Below are 18,204 nucleotides of genomic sequence, written 5' to 3' on the forward strand. Positions count from 1 at the left end.
TATAGCCATGCAATTGATCACCAATGTGGACAAAATGGTTCCAAAACTGATAAACTGTGTTTCCAGAGTTCTTTTTTCTTCCATAGATGACAAAATTGTTGACTATTTAGGAGGATTATTGTGTGTTCCGAGGATATCAGTATTGTCACATTGGTGGGAATTTGGCAGAGGATATTCCAATCGAGGCTCTCATTAATATATTTTCAAGGTTGGATTTGGAGGAGAGATAGAATGGCGCTTCTCTAGTATGCAAGAATTGGTTTAGGGCTTTCCAGGATCCGTCTTTCTGGCAAATTGTTGATCTCGAGGAGTATTTTACAGATAAGAGAGTAGCATACAATGGCTGCTGTCGTCGTGTTGCTCAGGTGCGCGCCCTACATTCTATTCTGTGGAAGTTAATCAGATCAGAGGGTTTTGTTCAGGTCCTTCGATCTCTTGAAATGCCTCTGGTTAGAGTTCTTTCAGATATGGAAAAATGAGGCCCGTTTTTGGGGGTTTCAATTGTGGATTGAATTGTGCAGAAGGTGTGAATTTTGATCCTGCAGATTGGTTACCACATGGTGGATTTGCGGTGGAATTGTACCGTTTGTATCACAAGTCTGCAGTTTTGTCGCATGATGAGTTGTTATATGCTGTGGCAAAGAGTGGTTGTAGTAAAGAGGCACTGCCCTTTTTGAAGAAAGTTCGTGTAATCAATACTGAGCGCATCCATAGAGAACAACTTTGGAGAAAGGGTGTTGTGAGAGCCTCTCGAATGACTTCTCTAAAGTATCCTGAGTATGTTGGCGGCACTGAAGAGGATCCAGAATGTATTATATGTCGATATTTTCTACATCTTTCTGCTATTGTGTGCAGCTGTCGACCAGGTGCTTTTGTCTGTCTACAACATGCAGAATGGCTTTGTGAATGCAATCCAGATCAGCAGTGTCTTCTGTATCGTTATACCATGGTAGAGCTAGAGGACTTGCTTTGTGTGGAAGATGAAAATTTTGCTGAACGAGACAGCGCTTTGAAGGATAGGAGAGTTCGAAGCAGAAGGATATCTGCAAAGCAGTCTACATCTTCTCAAGGAAAACATCTAGTTAAGAAGGAGCCTGGTGGGCTCTCAGTGGCACTCCTCTTCAAAATCATGCGGGAGAATTGTGTTCATTTGTTCGGTCCTTAGGGATCTGTCTTTACTCCTATTACTTCTGAAAGAAATGTGACTGCAAATCACTTGATTACAGTTTTAGAAAATGGAAAGCTAGAAATATGGCGGGTCAATAATAACATTAAGACTCCCATTTCAAAAGAGGAGGTTGGTAAGTTTTATGGTGGAGATTGCTATGTCATTTTGTATACTTATCATTCTGGGGACCGAAAAGAAGATTACTATCTCTGCTTCTGGCTAGGGCAGCAGAGCATAATGGATGACTGAATGACTGCTGCTCGGTTAGTGAACACGATGGCAAACTCTTTAAAAGGAAAACCTGTACAGGGTCATATTGTTCAAAGAAAAGAGCCTGTTGAATTTATTGGTCTCTTCCCAAACATGACAATTTTGAAGGGTGGATTGAGTACTGGCTATAAGAAGTCCATTACTGATAAGGGTTTAAATGATGATACATATACCAGTGATTGCTTAGCACTAATTAGAGTGTCTGGTTCAGTGCCACATTTTAGTAAAGCAGTACAAGTTGACCCGGTGCCAGCATCTCTAAATTCTGCTGATTGCTTCTTGTTGCAATCTGGGTCATTATTTTTCATCGGGCACGGGAACTCCAGTTCATTGGAGCAACAACAACTAGCAACCAGATATGCAGACTTTCTGAGACTTGGCGTTAATTTAAAGCAAGCAAAAGAGAAGCCCAGGAAACCAGCAGGGATCCTCATCTATATGCTTGTACTTATGAAAAAGGAACATTGGAGGTCATTGAAGTCTTCAATTTCAGTCAAGATGACTTGTTAACAGAGGATATCATGATACTTGATACACACTCTGAGGTCTTTGTTTGGGTTGGCCAACATGTAGATATCAAACAAAAGTAGCAAGCTTTTGAGATTGACCAGAAGTACATGGAACAGGCAGCACTGTTAGAAGGTTTATTGTCAGATATACCGCTTTACAAAGTTACAGAGGGGAATGAGCCTTCTTTCTTTACAAAGTTTTTTGCATGGGATTCAGCCAAAGCTGCTATTTAGGGAAACTCATTTAGTTGATAAGGATTTTGGGTTGAAGTTATGTTTTTTAAATCACACAGCAGTTTCGTAGCGCGCTACGAAACTGCTGTAGGTGATGTTTTCAATGCAGAATAAACAGTTTGACCGGGAATGTTAGAAGAGAGACACCTGTACATCAATACAACCTACAGCTCATCTGGAGACATGGTATTTGGTAGCAGCGTTCAATACTTTAAGTTATTAAAGATTTGGGAACATGCTGCTACATTTTCGGAGAATGTTGGGAGACAGAGACCGTTAAAATAGAGCACATCTTTTGGCCAATTAATGAGCCATCAGCGCTTTCAAGCATCCAAATTCAGCGTTCCTTGCATCTGTAGCTCAGCCATTTCAACCTAACTGAAGGAGGACAGCTGTCAAGGATCCAAGAAGAATCAAGCATACGAGGAGAATGGAATTAGTGTTTTAGTTTGATTAGGATTTTGTGTAATTACAGTTCAGCACTTTGTAATTAATGAATTAGTTAAATAGCATGTAGGAGTAGTTAATAGGGCCTTCGAGCCCATTCTAGAGAGAGAAGAATAGATTCCTATAAAGGGATCAGATTAGGATGTAATAGGGGTTGGGAGATTTATGAAAAAACAGAGTTTCATTTTGGCTGATGTAAAAGACTTATTACAGTAATAGAAAAACAGTTGTTCTTTCTTCTCAAGATTCTCAATAGATCATATTGTTCAAATGTATGGTGGTTGATTCTCTTAGTGTTCTTTTTACAGTATTGTTACAACATAATCACTCAGAATTCATGTTTAATGCTCTGACTTCCTGTATGCTTGGCAATTTGTGGTTTATGTAAAGTATGTTTGAACATCTGATGTAAAGAGCCTTGACTTCCATGAAAAGACAGTGCTTTTGTTTACTGAAATGGTTATGACTCCATGAGCCCAATGGGAGAAGCCTAATTTTTTTGTTCCAACCAGCTTAAATTTCATCTACTGTATAAAGAGTTAGCCATCTTTTCTTGCCCTTAAATGCATATCAAAAATCTGTGAGAGAGCCCTCTCTGACTAAGGAGGCTAAACCTTAGTCTAAAGCCTGGTCTGAAACAGTTTCATGAGATCTTACTAAGTAGCAGCCCTTAGTACCCGATTTTGTGATAACATTTTGGTGTGTCTGCCAGGAGTCTGAAGATTATTCTTTCCCGAAATTATGAAGCTGAACTTCTGAAGGTAGCAGGAGCTCAGAAGGTTTTCAAGGCTGCAAAACTACCTTGGCGACTCCATTGTTGAAGAATTCGAAAGTCATACATTCATGGTGATTCCACTGGAGGTATGAAGGACCCAGATGCTGCCATTCTTAGTTCAAGGTATGCATGCATAGATTTCTCAGGAATTCATGGTTTCCCAAATCATTTTCCCAAGGATGCATATTTTCTAAGGAATGGTCCAAAATTCAATGGAGAAGATTTGAGTTTAACGTTGAAGCATATAACAGATTTTTGTCATTTTACTGAGCTTCTTAGAGTTAAACATGAGGATGTTTGCATTATGTTATTCTATGATTCACTTCAAGGGAAATGCAAACAATGGATTGAAAGTTTTCCTATCAAATCCGTTAAGTCATTTCAAGACTTATGGCTTATGTTTTTGGAGGAATGGATAGATAGGTCAGAGGTGGTGGTAGACTCTCCCTCAGTTGAAAGTTTTAAACAATGGAATAATGATCGTAGTAATGGAGAAACAGTTGAAAATTTTTCTTTGTCTTTGTCCTCATATCTAAAATCCCTTGACTGCAAGACAGAAGATAGGATGAGATTTTTTGATGAATTTGCTGAGGACCTTGAAAAAGAAATTGAAGGTTTAGAAGGACAAATTCAGGCATATAGTTTTCATAACCATGATCATTATTTTCAGCAGCTCTCTATGGAAGAACATAAGGAGAGAGTCTTGTTTCCTTTCTCTTTTACACTTGAGGAAATGCACACTGTTGTTGAAGGTCAGTTTGCACAGCCAGAAAGTTACAAGAAAAATCAAGCTGATCATGTATTCTGGGATCCTGTAGCTGATTACATGGAAGAGTTTTACTCTCAAGTTTTTCAGTTTTCCTATAAAGATCAGAGACAAATTCAGTGGCAGCGGTCATCATACTATCATATTGGCTCTGAATTCCGATGCAGTCAAAGGAACCAAGTATCAGATAAAACAGAGGATTGGCTACATTGGAAATTTCATATTGATTGAGCAGAAGGAAGTTGAAATGGTTAGGGTAGGTAGGTAGAGGTAAATGCAAATAAGCTCAAGGTTAACTGAGCATTTCTTTTTTCAGTAGATGTAGCTTTCTTTCTCCTACAGTCATGCTTGTCAAGCAAATTTCTGTTTGTCACAAATGGATAAGGCACTGGAGCTGCATGTTCTTAGTGTACCACAAGGGCGCACTATCCCAAGTGGAGCCACTGTTATCACTGAAAATTCTGTTGCCAAAATTTTTTAGCCTAGCTTAAAGGACAAGGTGTTTCAGCAGCACATAGGTCTTTTTAGCAGTTTCGCAGCGCAACTTCTTTTAGGTGATTTCGTAGCGCATAATTCATATCTTGCACTGGCAGCGCTACGAAATTGGGGATTCGCTGATCAGGGACATCTCCAGCATGACTGAGCAGGTTGGAATAGCTGGAAGAACAGGTCTAGTGTCCTTAATGCCATATTTCGCCTCACTCCAATCTCTGATGGGAAAATACTTATTGATAATGTGGATATATCAAATGTCTCTCTCAAAGAACTCCGCTCCAGACTGACTGTTGTCCTCCAAATTCCGTTCTTGTTTGAAGGGTCTTTATGGGAAAATTTAGATCCCTTTGGTAACATTAATCCAAATGGAAGATTTGTTGTTGTATGTGGTGATGTTGAAGGACGGTGAAAAGATGTCAAGACTAGTGAGATTGTTATATGACTTGAGAGTTAAAACAACAGTTGTTTTTATCAACACAAAGAAGACCCAGGAACAACGTGAGTTAAATTTGGAAGGATTTCGGAATAAATACTACAATGTTCTTGTAGTAACAGGTGTTGCTGGTCGTGGTTTAGAGATTCCAGATGTTGCCCATGTGATAAAGCATGGCATGCCTTCACTGGACGTGCTGGCAAGACTTGGGCGGCGACAACGGCAGACCTCAACGTAACAAGTGTTGCGAAACAAAGAAACTATGAATTGGTCGGTTGTGAATGCTGGAGGAGAGCGTAAGCGCCTTTTGAATATAGCCATGCAATTGATCACCAATGTGGACAAAATGGTTCCAAAACTGATAAACTGTGCTTCCAGAATTCTTTTTTCTTCCATAGATGACAAAATTGTTGACTATTTAGGAGGATTATTGTGTGTTCCGAGGATATCAGTATTGTCACATTGGTGGGAATTTGGCAGAGGATATTCCAATCGAGGCTCTCATTAATATATTTTCAAGGTTGGATTTGGAGGAGAGATAGAATGGCGCTTCTCTAGTATGCAAGAATTGGTTTAGGGTTTTCCAAGATCCGTCTTTCTGGAAAATTGTTGATCTCGAGGAGTATTTTATAGATAAGAGAGTAGCATACAATGGCTTCTGTCGTCGTGTTGCTCAGGTGAGCGCCCTACATTCTATTCTGTGGAAGTTAATCAGATCAGAGGGTTTTGTTCAGGTCCTTCGATCTCTTGAAATGCCTCTGGTTAGAGTTCTTTCAGATATGGAAAAATGAGGCCCATTTTTGGGGGTTTCAATTGTGGATTGAATTGTGCAGAAGCTGTGAATTTTGATCCTGCAGATTGGTTACCACATGGTGGATTTGCGGTGGAATTGTATCGTTTGTATCACAAGTCTGCAGTTTTGTCGCATGATGAGTTGTTATATGCTGTGGCAAAGAGTGGTTGTAGTAAAGAGGCACTGCCCTTTTTGAAGAAAGTTCGTGTAATCAATACTGAGCACATCCATAGAGAACAACTTTGGAGAAAGGGTGTTGTGAGAGCCTCTCGAATGACTTCTCTAAAGTATCCTGAGTATGTTGGCGGCACTGAAGAGGATCCAGAATGTATTATATGTCGATATTTTCTACATCTTTCTGTTGTTGTGTGCAGCTGTCGACCAGGTGCTTTTGTCTGTCTACAACATGCAGAATGGCTTTGTGAATGCAATCCAGATCAGCAGTGTCTTCTGTATCGTTATACCATGGCAGAGCTAGAGGACTTGCTTTGTGTGGAAGATGAAAATTTTGCTGAACGAGACAGCGCTTTGAAGGATAGGAGAGTTCGAAGCAGAAGGATATCTGCAAAGCAGTCTACATCTTCTCAAGGAAAACATCTAGTTAAGAAGGGGCCTGGTGGGCTCTCAGTGGCACTCCTCTTCAAAATCGTGCGGGAGAATTGTGTTCATTTGTTCGGTCCTTAGGGATCTGTCTTTACTCCTATTACTTCTGAAAGAAATGCGACTGCAAATCACTTGATTACAGTTTTAGAAAATGGAAAGCTAGAAATATGGCGGGTCAATAATAACATTAAGACTCCCATTTCAAAAGAGGAGGTTGGTAAGTTTTATGGTGGAGATTGCTATGTCATTTTGTATACTTATCATTCTGGGGACCGAAAAGAAGATTACTATCTCTGCTTCTGGCTAGGGCAGCAGAGCATAATGGATGACTGAATGACTGCTGCTCGGTTAGTGAACACGATGGCAAACTATTTAAAAGGAAAACCTGTACAGGGTCATATTGTTCAAAGAAAAGAGCCTGCTGAATTTATTGGTCTCTTCCCAAACATGACAATTTTGAAGGGTGGATTGAGTACTGGCTATAAGAAGTCCGTTACTGATAAGGGTTTAAATGATGATACATATACCAGTGATTGCTTAGCACTAATTAGAGTGTCTGGTTCAGTGCCACATTTTAGTAAAGCAGTACAAGTTGACCCGGTGCCAGCATCTCTAAATTCTGCTGATTGCTTCTTGTTGCAATCTGGGTCATTATTTTTCATCGGGCACGGGAACTCCAGTTCATTGGAGCAACAATAACTAGCAACCAGATATGCAGACTTTTTGAGACTTGGCGTTAATTTAAAGCAAGCAAAAGAGAAGCCCAGGAAACCAGCAGGGATTCTCATCTATATGCTTGTACTTATGAAAAAGGAACATTGGAGGTCATTGAAGTCTTCAATTTCAGTCAAGATGACTTGTTAACAGAGGATATCATGATACTTGATACACACTCTGAGGTCTTTGTTTGGGTTGGCCAACATGTAGATATCAAACAAAAGTAGCAAGCTTTTGAGATTGACCAGAAGTACATGGAACAGGCAGCACTGTTAGAAGGTTTATTGTCAGATATACCGCTTTACAAAGTTACAGAGGGGAATGAGCCTTCTTTCTTTACAAAGTTTTTTGCATGGGATTCAGCCAAAGCTGCTATTCAGGGAAACTCATTTAGTTGATAAGGATTTTGGGTTGAAGTTATGTTTTTTAAATCACACAGCAGTTTCGTAGCGCGCTACGAAACTGCTGTAGGTGATGTTTTCAATGCAGAATAAACAGTTTGACCGGGAATGTTAGAAGAGAGACACCTGTACATCAATACAACCTACAGCTCATCTGGAGACATGGTATTTGGTAGCAGCGTTCAATACTTTAAGTTATTAAAGATTTGGGAACATGCTGCTACATTTTCGGAGAATGTTGGGAGACAGAGACCGTTAAAATAGAGCACATCTTTTGGTCAATTAATGAGCCATCAGCGCTTTCAAGCATCCAAAGTCAGCGTTCCTTGCATCTGTAGCTCAGCCATTTCAACCTAACTGAAGGAGGACAGCTGTCAAGGATCCAAGAAGAATCAAGCATACGAGGAGAATGGAATTAGTGTTTTAGTTTGATTAGGATTTTGTGTAATTACAGTTCAGCACTTTGTAATTAATGAATTAGTTAAATAGCATGTAGGAGTAGTTAATAGGGCCTTCGAGCCCATTCTAGAGAGAGAAGAATAGATTCCTATAAAGGGATCAGATTAGGATGTAATAGGGGTTGGGAGATTTATGAAAAAACAGAGTTTCATTTTGGCTGATGTAAAAGACTTATTACAGTAATATAAAAATAGCTGTTCTTTCTTCTCAAGATTCTCAATAGATCATATTGTTCAAATGTATGGTGGTTGATTCTCTTAGTGTTCTTTTTATAGTATTGTTACAACATAATCACTCAGAATTCATGTTTAATGCTCTGACTTCCTGTATGCTTGGCAATCTGTGGTTTATGTAAAGTATGTTTGAACATCTGATGTAAAGAGCCTTGACTTCCATGAAAAGACAGTGCTTTTGTTTACTGAAATGGGTATGACTCCATGAGCCCAATGGGAGAAGCCTAATTTTGTTGTTCCAACCAGCTTAAATTTCATCTACTGTATAAAGAGTTAGCCATCTTTTCTTGCCCTTAAATGCATATCAAAAATCTGTGAGAGAGCCCTCTCTGACTAAGGAGGCTAAACCTTAGTCTAAAGCCTGGTCTGAAACAGTTTCATGAGATCTTACTAAGTAGCAGCCCTTAGTACCCGATTTTGTGATAACAACTCCCATGGAAACAACCTTCTAAATCACCAAAAGCAACCTATTCTTAACCAAGAAAGAAATTTATCTAACAACAACTAATAAATAAACTGAAACAAAGCATATAAATACAAAAAATAGGAGCTTGGCTACTTGGATTGGGAAATAACCCAAGAGCTTCAGCCCTCTGAGGTAACTCAGTGCTAGCTCAAAAATGATCTCATCTTTATTATCAAAATAATAATAGGATTACATGAAACTGTCAACAAAAGTAAGCTCGAAGTTGAGCAGAGCAAAGCTGCAACAAAAATTCGAAAATTTGACCAACTCCCTAATGAGGCCCTAGGCCCTTCTACTCATACAAATGAAGCTCCCATCAGCTTCCTTAAAATCAGGGAGGCTTGGCTCCCAAAACTTGAGATAAACATAAGTTATCCTCCACTTGCTTGACTGCCTCCTAGTACATTGATTTGGTTGTTTGTACTCCAAGCTGCATGAGAGAGAATTCGAAGTGGGGGAGTAATAAATGAGGGGGATCCCCTCCAATAAATCCTCTCCTTTGTATACTTTGAATTATTGCTACCAATTTTTCATTAAATCTTTGACTTTGTCTTCAAAATTCAACAAAAATCTACATTAAACACATATTAGACTCCATGGCATCATAACCAACCCAACTCACTCCATAAGCAGAAATATAATAAAAAAACATGCAATAAGCTAAGAGAATGGTTGATTAAACTATGTAGGAGGCAAAATGAGCCCATATAATTACCCATTTATGGGGCTCATCATCACCCCCCTACTTAAGGTGTTACTCATCCTCTGAGCAACTTAGTCCATCTCCTCATCTTTGATGACCCTAGTGGCCTCTCTAACATCCCATGCTTCTGATGTGAGCTCCTCTTCTTTGTCATGGAATCCTGCGTTTCTGTCTACCTCTTCCCAGTGTTGTTGCTCTTCTTCCTCTTTTCTACCTTCTAGCATGTCTAGTAGCAGTGGGGGACTCAATTTGAGGCCAATCCAATTGACCTTCAAATTCTGCATAGAGCACTTGTACAGTGGCACTCTCCTTAATGCTTTGTTCATCCTTGTTGGGGAGTGATACTCCCTGATTTGCAAACTCTGTGGTAGGGTGTTCCATCTCCTCATACAAGCATGAATACAGTCATCCCCAAGTAATATTTCCATACCCTCAAAATGTGCAATGGCTTGAGCCTGATCATTGATATACTTAGGGGAAATTTGGGGATTATTTGCAAGTGGCTAGTGTGTGCTGATGAGAGCCATGGGATCTGATGGCTTAGCTCTAATCATTAAGGGCTCATTCTGCTGCTTTATCATCAACTTTCTTATTTCTGCTTCCCTTAACTCCTCATGATTCATCCATGAATCCATGGCCATTAGTTGCAAGTCCCCTAGCCTAGCATTGGGGTCCCACACATTCATGTCTGTGAGGGCCATGTTATGAAAATAGAATTATGCTATTTTTTCCTTGTCTTCTGATCAACTTTGGTCACACAGGTCCATAAACTATCTGTAATCTTAGAAAGGCATTGTGCCTCTCTGTGCCAAAGTCTTTTCTGAAACTGCAGCCATTGGTCCTTGTGGTATAATCCATATGATTTTGGTGGTGTTCTTCATTGCAGTGCCTCCATGGACCAGCTGGCCATGCATGCCAATTGTGTCTCTTTTCTTGCAGCTGCCTTCTTAGCAATTCATTTTATGTTTCAAGGTGAGTTCTTGTGGTTGCTTCTCTATGTCTGACAACACTCAATTCTCTGCCCATTTCTTTGAGTTGATTCTCCATATGGCCAACATCCTCAACTCCCTTGGATTTGGCTATTTTCATCCACCTTTGGCTCCTTATTATTTCTTTCTCCAACTCAAAGAATAGTAGGATTGCAAATTTCTATGGAATTATTCTTCCCCCCTTAGGAAGATTGTAGTAAGAGCCAAGACTAGGTTGGAGGTCAGGTTCTTGAGCCTCTATTGCTTCCTTCTTCCCCTGTGACTGTCCTTCTACTCTTTTTTCAAGTTTTTCAGTCTCCTGTAGTCTTGACAGTGTCTCCTGTAGAACAGACTGTGCCTCTTGTAGGACTATTTTGGAGTCCTGTAGTTCTACTTTTTCTTTCCATGTGGGAGATCTAGGAGTCCCCCTTTCATAAGTGATAGGTGCCTTGGAAGGGGATTCCTTTCCTTGGGCAGAGGGTGAATCTTCAATAAGAATAGACACTTTAGAAGAATGCTGAGGTTTCCCTGTTTTGATCCTTGTGCTCTTCCTAGTCCTGAAATACATTGAGGTCTACCTCTTCCTCTTTTGTTTTGGTTTAATTGGGGTGCTGAGGGCAGTGAGAGCAGCTGCTGCCACTCTTTATAGGGTCTCAGGAGACACCTCTGTCTTTTCTACCCCTTTTTCTCCTCCTTCTGTCTTTTTCTCTGTATCTGTTTTGTTTCTTCCTACTTTGTTTTGGTTTCTTCCTTCTCTATTTCTGTTTCTTCCTTCTTCCCTTCTTGTTCCTCAGTTTCTTCCCCATCCCCCCCTCACTGCTCTTCCTCCTCACTATTAGAAGGACTGATATCATATGTGAGGGACTTTATGTCATCTTCTATTGTCATGTTTCGGAAAATTTCCCATGCTATGGGGATTTTGAAGGTATGGAGGGCTTATTCCACTAACTTTTTAATGAACCCATGGTGAGACAGCTGATCTGGACCTCTTGCCTTTAACTTAATGCTAGAGTCTATGAGGGACTGCAAGCGAAAATAAGGAATGCTAAGTTTTTGGGGTGTTGGAGTGTCCATGCCATATCTCAGCTCATGGAGGATTCTAAAATGGTAGCCATAGACTATGCTATACCTCCCTTCATAGGAAATATATTTTATGATTTGGTAACTCACCTCATCCCAAGGGTAGGGTATGCTTGTTCTTCTAATGCAATTTTTGTCTTCTATAGGATGTTCATTGTTTTGGAAGAGGTTTTTCTTGGCAGCCTATCCAATTGGTTTTTCATCTTTGATCCAAGGTAATCCAAGAGGAAGGGTGGTAACCCTATTGATAAATTATAGGGTGATTTCCATGGATAGACCTCTAAAAGTAACAATGGCATGGGTCCTTGAGTGAGGGAATAAAGAAAGGGCAAATTCCTGAGCAACTTCTTCATCAAATCCTTGGAATTTCTAAAAAATGGCATCCAATTTTCTCTGGTGAATATGGCTACTAGCTGGGGATGTTCATGGAGCCTGGTTGAATTTGTGGGCTCCTTCCTCATGAATCCCCCTATCATTTTTCTTATACCCCCTTTGAACAACAAATGAGGGAGACAAGAATTTTGAAGAAAACAGGTAGAAATTTTTTATGTAATTCCTCTTCTTCTATGGAATAAATTCCTCCTTAAAATTATATCATTCCTTACACATATTGATAATCAAGGAGGGTATGCATGGAACCTACCTCTTCAAGCCAGAAATCAAGAAAAAAACCCATGTTTTCTCCTTAAAAACTACTTATTTCCCCTCCTGTAGAACTGATTGTAGGTGCTCCTGTACAACCTGTAAGTGCTCCTATAGAATGTCGATAGTAGGAGGATGGATGAAAGCGATGGAGAATGATGGTTTTGAGGCTGTGGTGGTGACAAAGAGCTTTCTACATCTAAGTGGACGAGGATAGAATGAAAGAAAAGGTGGTGAAGGAGTTTCGAGGAGGAGTACTGATTTCTTCTTTTAGATATTTCCAGTGATGGGGTGAGATGGAAAAAATGTACATTGTCATATTTGGACCGTTGGTCCCCACTTGCCTTGTCATCATGCTTTCTTCCCACAATCACCTCCCATCATTGCATCAGATTTTGAAAAGCCTCCACTACCTGTCCTTGGGATTTTTCTCTGAGTTAACTATGCGCACGTGTGGTGACATCTTCGAATGAGTGCAGTCAACTGGATGAGGGTGGCCAGTTAACTAGACAACTTTTCTTATCCAAACCTAACCATCTCATTCACTTATGTATATCTTTCAATTACACCAATGCAATAGAGGACCAGGTTAGTCACTTACCTGTGAGTCGAATGTATGTGTTGTGAGGCATTTTGGCTCCTTTTGTTGCTGCATGCTTGTATTTCCTTTGCCGCATGCTTGTATTTCTTTTGTTGCATGCTCTCTACTTTCTGATGTGTGGCTATTTGTTTGGTGCAAGTATCCTTCAGCTAGATCTAGCTTCAGATGTCTCCTTCCATCCCATGGTTGTAATTCTTTTACTGCTATGGCTTGATTTTAATGGGATCAACTGCTACAGGAATTTCTACAGGAGCTCCTGTAGCTGCTTCTCCCTTTAAAATTTTAGTTAATTTTTTTATATTGGGAGCTACGAGGATGATGCCAGAGATACTGATGGAGATGGAGAGGTACTAGGTAAGCTGCAGGTGATATTTGAGGTGATGCTTCCTTTATTTTTTTCTATTTTTTTCTAAATACTGGTTTTCTGTGTTTTTTTGTGACAGGAAGGAAAAAAAATGATGATGATGATGTGATGTAGGTGTGGGATGGATGGCAAGGAGGGTGGATAGATGTAGGAGGGTTTACATGCTCTTCATGAAGCTTCCCAACCCCTCAAACTACTTTTTGGAGCCATTTCCGGCTCTCTGTGTTGCCTACAGGAGCCTCCAGTAAAAAACACAGGGCCTCCTGCAGAACACACAGTTTTCGGGAAAAACATAGTGGGGTGGAAGAAAGGTCAAAAATGATGGAGAAGAGTGTGGAGAAGATGAAATAGGCTATGTGGCATCTTCTCTTGCTCCTTGTGGTCCTCCTGCAACCTGCAATTCATATTAAAATTCAATTTTATTTTTCTTCTTTTCTCTATTTTTTTTTTAAAGACAACTAGGGTGCCTCAAGGAGGTTTTCACCCTATTTGCCTACCCTCGGTGCCTCCAAGGGAGGTTTTCACCCAGGGATCTTATTCTCTCTCTCTTTTTTTTTTGCATCAATGGGTCGCCTTAGAAGAGGTTTTCAACCCAATGATGGGACCCAAGCGCCTCATGGAGGTTTTCACTTGAGTCCTTTTTTTTTTTTTCTTCAGTGAGTGGGTGAAGTGGAGGCTAAGACCTGCTCCATTACCATCACTGTATTATTCAGATCTTCAATGAACTCTCACTTGGAGAGGGGCTTCTTGTAAATTTTCAACCTATGTCCATTGACAAGCATGGGGATGTCTTCCACATCAATGGTTCTGATCAGAACTGAACCATTATCATTGCATTTTTCCACAGTGTAGCATCCTAGCAATATTTTCCTCAGCTTGCCTTTGAAGTCTTTATACCTTGAGTTATAGAGAAGTTCCCAATCTACCTCTTGGAATTGCTTCTCCTTAATATTTTTGTCATGCCATATCTTCCTTTGAGGTTGAACTACCTCTGTGTGGAGAAGGGCCTACAATCTTTGTTCATTCAATCCATTGAGCTAGAGTAGTCTTTCCTTTTGTGCATGGCTAAGGTCTAGGTCTAGCTGACTGCAATCCTTAATGTATTGTATTCAAATTCTATTGATAGTAAATCCTTCTTCCCATAGACCAATTCATAGGGTGTGAACCATATGGTGGTCTTTCATGTTGTATTGTAGGACCAGGTGGCCTCAACTAATTTGTCTGCCCAATCCCTTCTACTGCTGCTCACTACCTTGGTCAAAATTCCTTCCAAAGCTCTGTTAGTGACTTCTCTCTACCCATTGGCTTGTGGATGGTAAGGGGTGGAAGTCATGTGCTTGATTTTATGATGTGTGAGAAGGTCTTCAATCATATTAGAAGTGAACTGACTGCCTTGATCTGTGACCAGTTCTCTTGGATACTGAGCTTGTAGAATATGTTTTCTCTTAAAAACTCAGTTATTTTTTCCTCTATTGCTTCTTTGATTGCTTTTTTTTCTGCCGACTTTGTCAGGTAATCGGTGTACACAATGATGTACTGCTTCTATTTTGAAGGAGGGTTGATAGGACCCACAAATTCCATGCCCCACTTCTCAAATGGCTCAAAGGTCACTTGAGGTTGCATGGGCATCTCATCCTTTGGAGTAGGTATCTCCATCCTTTGACACCGATCACATTGGCTGGTGTATCTCCTCACATCTTGATGAAGAGTGGGCCAATAGTAGCATGCTTGAAATATTTTGAAGGCAATCCTCTTTGCTGCAAAATGTCCTCCATAAGGCCCGTCATGAAAGGTGAGGAGAATGTTAAAGAATTCCTCCTCCCTGACACATCTTCTCAAGATCTGATTTGGGCCAAGTTTGAAGAGATTGCCCCCAATCTAGGTGAAAGGGGCACTTTTCCTCATGATCTTGCTCTTCTCCTTTGAGGACAGATGTGGTGGAAACTGTGCTGAAACCAAGTAGTTTGCTATATCAACAAACCATGGAGAGAGTACTAAGATAGAAAACAGGTGTTCATTTGGCATTTGATCATCCACCATTCCTTCTTCACCTGCAGGAAAATTTACTCTAGACAAAAAGTCAGCAACAACATTTTCTTTACCAAGCTTATCAACGAGGGTCAAATCAAACTGCTGCAGTAAAATCAACCACCAATAATGTGCATTTACATCCGATTTGTTAATTAAATATCTAATTGCAACATGATTATTTTCCAGAAAGGTTTTATAGCCTGTGATATAATGTCTGAATTTGTTTAAGGAATGCACTACAGCTAGGAGTTCCTTCTCGGTTATCGTGTAGTTTAACTCTACCCTTGACAAATTTTTTCTTATAAAGTATATGGCATATGGCAACTTTTCATCAATTTGTCCTAAGGCTGCTCCTATTGCTTTGTTCAAGGCATCTATGTGAATGTGGAAAGGTAGGGCCCAGTCTGGTCCTCTGAAAATTGGGGCAGTCACAAGTTTTCTTTTCAAGGTATCTAGGGCTTCTTAACAGTTTTCAGACCATATAAATTCGACATCTTTTCTAAAAGACCAAACAACAGAGAGGCTAAATTACTGAAATCTTTAGTGAATCTTCTATAATATCCAAATAAGCCTAGGAAACTTCTGACATCTCTCACCTTTTGAGGAGGTGGGACCCTTTGGATGATGGAAACTTTGTTGGGGTCCACCTGCAACCCTTGTTGAGATATTGCATGACCTAGCATGGTCCCTTCAGTCATAAAAAATTCACATCTTTCTGGACTGAGGGACAGGTTCATCTTAATACACTTTTCCAAAACTTTTCCTAGGTTAGATAAAGCTTCCTGAAAGTTAGAACCATAAGGAGTGAAATCATCCATATATGTTTCCACTGCATCATGAACTAGTTCAAAAAATATACTCAATACGGCTCTCTAGAAAGTGGTTGGAGCATTACACAAACCAAAAGGAAGGATAGGATATGCAAAGGTACCCCAAGGACAAGTGAAAGTGGTCTTATATTGGTCTTTTGGGCTGATTTGATTCTGATTGTACCAACTAAACTCATCTAGGAAGGAGAAAAAAAATTTCCCCGCCAGACCATCTAACACTTGATCTATGAAAGGCAAAGGAAAATGGTCCTTTTTAGTGGCTTTGTTCAATTCCTGATAATCGACACAGATTCTCCACTTACCATTTTTCTTTGGCACTATCACCAAAGGAGAGACTAATTCATTGTCAGAGATGGGATAGATGAATCCTACATCAAGTAATTTTTGCAATTCTTCCTTAACAATGTCTTTAAGGGTTGGATTCATCCTCCTTTGGGGCTGCCTGATTGGTTTGCAATTTTCCTTAATGTATATATGATTAGTACATACTAAAGGGTGCACTCCCTTCATGTCCTTATAACTCCAAGCGAAGGCATCTAAATGTTTTCTCAATAAGCTGCACAACTCCTTCTCCTGGGAAGTGGATAGGGATGGATTGATTTTCAAGGTTCTATCTGGGACAAACTCTATATTCTTAACACTGAGAGAGGTTAGGTTGGCCACACAGAGATCAGTCAAGGGATTATTTTTGGTTTCTTTCACTATGTCCTCTAATGGCAAGGTACTGGGGGGTGGATTCTAAATTAAATTTTCAATGATATCATCCTCATCTTGCGGTTTCCCCCTCATGGCGGTTTCTAATGCACAAAGTGGTGCAGAATAGACTTCATCCTCATCATCCTCCTCCAACTAGAGAGGTAGATCATATTATCGCAAGGGTTGGGCAAGATGGTAGGACTAACTGTTTGGACATATGCCCATTCTTAATGGTCATGTTCCCAGCTTGACAGCTGATGTAGGCATCGATAGTAGCCAACCAAGGTATTCCCAGGATGAGAGGATACCTAGTGATCTTTTCCTTCGACTGGAGAACTAAGAAATCAGTAGGGTACTCCAAGAATCAATGGAGACCATCACATCTTCCACAATCCCTTTAGGGGTCACAGTGGAACAGTCTGCTAGCTGCAGTATTGTTGTGGTCTTCGTCAAGGAGCCTTAGAGGTTAAGTTTGAGAATGGTGTCCTTTGTCATCACATTAATGGCAGCTCCCAGATCAATCAAGGTATGTGGGATCATGGTGCCATTGATGTGTGTTGTGGGGAAAAATGCCTATGCAGGATGATCCTATCCACCTAAGGTGTGACAGTGCCTTAGCAACAAACGAGTACAACTACACTGGTTTCTTCCTTTATGAAATGTGAAAGAAGAGAGATCAATAGACTTACCGGTGTCTTCCGTTTGTCCCTTGATCCAATCTCCCTTCTCTTTGGGTGTTCACAACTACTTGCCTTCTTGCTTATCCAGCTACAACTTCCTGCAAGATCACAAGAGAACAGCTACTTGCGACAAGAGAAGAACACTACACAAAGTTAGATACTCACATTCATAACTAGTTTAGGATTAGAAATAAACCAAATACACTAATACATTCATACATCAAAATACATCAGCATATAGGAGAAACCAAGATAGCTTTATTGATGAATAACAAGGTTCAGGAAGAGATACAACCCAGAGGGCTCCAATCCAGCATCTCCTTCCCAGCAAATGGAATTCCTATCTTCAGCCCCTTCAAAGCATTAAGCACCCAATGATTCCAGTCTCAAACCAACAGCAATTCTTTGCAATAACAAAATTCCAGCTCCCAGATCTCATGGAGGAGAGATCCATATATAGATTTTTGGAGAGAGGATGAGTCAGCTTGAGATCTGACTAGTGTCCTCTCCCTCTATCAGTTCTTGAGTCCACTTGGAGGTTCTTGCTTCCACTTGGAGATTTGGAACCTCTTACTCATCACCAGTCGAATTCCCTGAGGCAAGTGCCATTTTGGAAGCTTCCTGGGTCTTGACACCTTGAGAAATGAGCCTTCCACTTGTCCACTCTCGTTCAGCGTAGGTAGCCTTTGTTCCAGTTGACATTCAACGCAGGTAGCCAGTGTTGGCTTTGACATTCAGCGCAGACAGCTAGTGTAGCCACTGAAATGATCCTGAATTGACTTGTTTCTGAGCAGTTTCAGGTGGAGAACTTTTGTGAATTGCTGTGGTTTGTTAGCCTTG

At 40.3% G+C, this 18,204-nt stretch overlaps 2 pseudogenes; both read left to right on the plus strand.

Annotated features, from left to right (window-relative positions):
- The first annotated feature begins 475 nt into the window (after positions 1 to 475).
- LOC149222139 (villin-2 pseudogene) lies at positions 476 to 2,199 on the plus strand (annotated as a pseudogene).
- A 3,685-nt stretch (positions 2,200 to 5,884) lies between these two features.
- Positions 5,885 to 7,608, plus strand: LOC149222140 (villin-2 pseudogene; annotated as a pseudogene).
- Positions 7,609 to 18,204: the final 10,596 nt, after the last annotated feature.

The sequence above is a fragment of the Pinus tabuliformis genome, chromosome Q (assembly GCF_031772625.1).
Source record: "Pinus tabuliformis cultivar Carrire ecotype Pingquan chromosome Q, CPIR1, whole genome shotgun sequence".
NCBI lineage: Eukaryota > Viridiplantae > Streptophyta > Pinopsida > Pinales > Pinaceae > Pinus > Pinus tabuliformis.